Source organism: Octodon degus, unplaced genomic scaffold (genome assembly GCF_000260255.1).
Source record: "Octodon degus isolate 3935 unplaced genomic scaffold, OctDeg1.0 scaffold00226, whole genome shotgun sequence".
NCBI classification, from domain to species: domain Eukaryota; kingdom Metazoa; phylum Chordata; class Mammalia; order Rodentia; family Octodontidae; genus Octodon; species Octodon degus.
In genome coordinates this window covers 1,614,913-1,619,262 of record NW_004524802.1, presented here as the reverse complement: position 1 = coordinate 1,619,262, position 4,350 = coordinate 1,614,913, and positions in this window count along the sequence as shown.

Sequence of the window (4,350 nt, the reverse complement as noted above, 5' to 3'; positions counted from 1 at the left end):
TCTCCTCTTTCTCCTCTCTCTCTCTCTCTCTCTCTCTCTCTCTCTCTCTCTCTCTCTCTCTCTCTCTCCGTCTCTCTCTCTCCTCTCTCTCTGTACCAGGGATTGAACTCAGGACCTTGCACTTGCCAGGCAAGCACTTATTCTATTGAACCATCTCCCTGGCCCCATGATTTCTTTTTGACCTGTGATTTGTTTGTGTTGCTTAGTTTCCACAAGTTTTAAATTTTTCCAGGGTTTCTTCTGTTAATAATTTGTAGTTTCATCCTGCTGTGATTGAAGAAGATACTTTCTACCCTGCAAAAGTCTGTCAAGACTCGGCTTGTCCCTCTGCCTTTGTCTGCCCTCGTGTGTGTGCACTTGCCTTTGAGGCTCACCGTGCCGTCTCACAAGACTTCCAGAATCAAGCGACTCCTGGATGTGGAGCAAAAGCAGAGCTGTCCCACTCCGAATGAGATTGGCAACGAAGTCTGGTGCAACTCCAAGAGGAGACGCTGGGGGAGGACCCAGCTGGGGCTGTAAGGAAACGATGGACATTGAAGCCTTTGAGAAAAAAAGGACTTGATTTGTGTCCTGACACAGACCACCCTCTGGTCTCCAGGAGAGCACGTGCCTCTTGTGAAGAGCATATGCGCCATTTTTATTTTTCTCATAGAGAATGCCCTGTGCATGCCTGTTAGATCTAACTGCTTTACTGACCTATTTCCTCATTTTTCTTCTTGGTGGTTGTTTTATTAATGAAAGCGGTAATTGAAATCTCCAACTCCTATGAGAGGAGGTTGATTTCTTCCTTCAATTCTGTCCAATTTTGTTTTATATATTCTGAAGGTCTGTTATTAGGAATGTTGAAGTTATTCATATGTTCTATATTGCCCTTTGTAATCTTTTTTGATTTGAAGTCTATTATTTTATCTGCTGTTAGCAGGGCTACCTTTGTTTTCCTTTGATTACTGTTTACATACAATACCCTTTTCTGAGCCAAGCGTGGTGGTGCACGCCTCTAATCCCAGCACTCAGCAGACTGAGGCAGGAGGACTGCCACGAATTCAGGGTCAGCCAGTGAGCTCAAGGCCAGCCTGAACTGCGTAGTGAGACCTGGTCTGGAAAAGAAAAAATGAAAGGATATTCTTTTCCATTCTGTAGCTTTTAGCCTATTTGAGTCCTGGGAGCTAACGTGAGTCCTTCATAGACAGCATATTGATGGAGTGCATTGTCCATTATTACCTCTTGTTTTTATTAATTTTTTGTAGTGAAATGCTTTAACTTCTTTTCATTTCCTTTTGGATATATTTTATATTTATTTTCTTCATGTTTACAATGACAGTTACTTATTATTTAGCATTTTTATTTTTTGTCTTATTGTTGGAATTATTTAGGGTTTCAGTGTAAAGTTATCACTATTAGAACTTGACTTTAATATTTATTTAGTTATTTATTTTTGTTTTGGTACTGGAGTTTGAACTTGAGGCCTTGTGCTTGCCAGGCAGGCACTTAAGCCACTGAGACATCTCCCCGGCCCTATATCAGTTTAAATTCAATAATACTTTGCTCCTATATAAGTCTCCCCTATCTCTTTCAGAAATTGCATCCTTAGGGCGGGGGAGATGGCTCAGCAGAATAAGTGCTTGCCTGGCAAGCGCAAGGGCCTGAGTTCAATCCCCGGTACCGCAAAAAAAAAGAAAGAAAGCAATTGCATCCTTGCTGGATCTGGCGGCACACACTTATAAGTGAGGCATGAAGATCCCTGAGCTTAGGCCAGCCTGGTCTGCAGCAGCCCTGCACTATGTAGTGAGACTTTGTTTTTGGTTTTTTTTTTTTTAAATTTTATTTATTTATTTGTGTGTGTGTGTGTGTGTGTGTGTGTGTGTGTGTGGCCAGCTCAGCCCACCAGGGGGCGGGGCTGGCTGGCATGTGGTGCTGGGGGATCGAACCGCGGTCCCTGTGCTTTGCCAAGCTTGTTCTAAGTAGGTGCTTTAGACCACTGAGCCATCTCACCAGCCCCTGTAGTGAGACTTTGGAGAGAGAAAGAGAGAGGGAGAGAGCGAGAGAGCGAGAGGAGGAGAGGAGAGGAGAAGATTAGAGCATACAATAGAAGATTAGAGAAGAGAAAAAAAAGAAATTACATCATTCATCATACAAAAAATTGAAAAATTAGTGTTTGTTTATTTGGTACTGGGAATCAAATTCAGGACCTTGTGGTTGTTAAGGCGTGTGCTGTGCTTTATCCCCTGCCCAGAATAATTGTTTTTAATCATTTATTTATTTATTTATTTATTTATTTATTTATTTATACCAAGGATCAAACTCAAGACCTTGCGCTTGCCAGGCAGGCACACTCACTGCTGAGCTATCGCCCAGGCCCCCAGTAGTCATTTAAATCATATAAAAGTAGTATTGCAAACCAAAAGTATAATAATACTAGTTTTAGAATTAACTGTGATCTTCAAATAAAGGAGATATTTATTTATTCATATGACTTTAAGTTATTGTTTAGTGTACTTCAATTCCAACTTGAGTGAATCCCCTTCCCCTTGTCTGGGTGGGGCAGATCCACTGGTAATAAAACCCTCTCTCAGCTTCTGTTCAGCTCTGAGTGTCTTACTCCCCCCACCTTTTTGTTTGTTTCTTTGTTTTTTTTGCGGAACCGGGGATTGAACTCAGATCCTTGCATTTGCCAGTCAAGCGCTTATCCTAATGAGCCATCTCCCCGGCCCTTTTTTTTTTGGTACTAAGGATTGAACCTAAAGCCTTCACACTGAGCTATGACCAAATCCCCAGGCCCAGGATTCTTGATTACCATTTTTTAAAAGAAATCAGCACCTTGTGTATGTTAGCTCACAGCTTTTTTACCTCCAAAGTTTCTGGTTAGATTATCTGGAGTTTTTTGTTTTTGTTTTGGGGTGTTCTTGGCACCAGAAGTAGCGCTCCGGACCTTGCGCTTGCCAGGCAGGCACTCGTGCCGCTGAGCTGTCTCCCCGGCCCCAGGTTACCTGCTGACGATGTTGCTGTGAGCAGTTCTTCCATTCTGGCAGCCTTCAGGACTGTCCGTCTCAGTTTTGGTGTGTGCAGCTGGATTACAGTGTGTCTCAGTGAGGATCGAGTCGCTTCATCCTACTTGGACCTCTCTAGTTTCTTGGATGTTTATATTCCTGTCTTTCATGTAATTTGAAAAAAATATAGTCATTATTTTTTCATAAAATCCCTCTTCTCAATTATAATTAGTTAAAAAACTAATCTTTGTTTCTGTCTCTGTCTCTGTCTTTTTCTCGCTGTCTCTTTCTCGGTCTCCGTCTCTGTCTCTCGCTCTCTCTCTTTCACTGTCTCTCTCTGTTCTGTGTCTTCCCTTCCCTTCCCAACCCCCCTAATGTATATCTCGTCCCCCGATGGCACCAGGCAGATCCCTTAGATTCTGTTTTATCTTATTAGTTCTCTTTTCTCTTCCTTACTCAATGATTTTAGTTTTCTTGTCTTCAGATTTCTTAATTTTTCTTCTACCTGTCACATCTCCCTTTGAATCTCTCTAGCAAATTTTTCACTTAAATTATACTGGGCTGGAGAGATAGCTCGGGGGTCCAAGTGACTGCCTGGCAAGTGCAAGGACCTGGCTTTGATCCCTGGTACTACATGCTGTGCCAGCCCTGGAACTCCCAGTTTGCCATGTGGGCCCCTGAAACTGGGCATGGTGGTGCATGCCTATCATCCCAGCGCTGGGGAGGCTGAGCTAGGAGAATTTCTACAACTCCAAACTGCATAGCAAGACCCTGGGCCATATAAATAAATAAAAATTAAAAAAAGAAAGATGGGGCCAGTGAACACACCTCTGTGGTTATGGTGTGGGTTCTTTTAGTCAGGTCTCCTCATCCCTGAAATATCTAAAACCCTTGTACTATTAGGATAGCAACTCAGTGCCAACAGATAGCTCAGTGAACTAAGCACCTGCTTAGACAAGTGCAGGGACTGGGGTTCGATTTCTGGCACCACGTGCTGTGCTGGCCCCTGCCTCTGGGCGCTCTGAGCCAGCCACAGGGTCCAGGCGTGGTGGTGCACACCTGTAGTCTCAGTGCTGGGGAGGCTGCCAACAGCAGGAGCACTGAGTCTGCGTAGTGAGACCCTGTACCAAATACATTTTTAAAAAAGAAATAAGAATTATCTATAAAAAACTTTGTACTGCTCAGCTGTGCAATTTTTTTGTTTCTATCTCATGTTTTCCATATTAATATTTCCATTGTGTTTATATGTAATTTTCTTGACTTTGTCCACATCTTCCTTTAGCTCTGTAATTAATTTGTCATCTAACAAATTGTACATGTAGTTATTCCTTACTGTTGTTTTTTCTTTTTTTTTTTTTTTTTT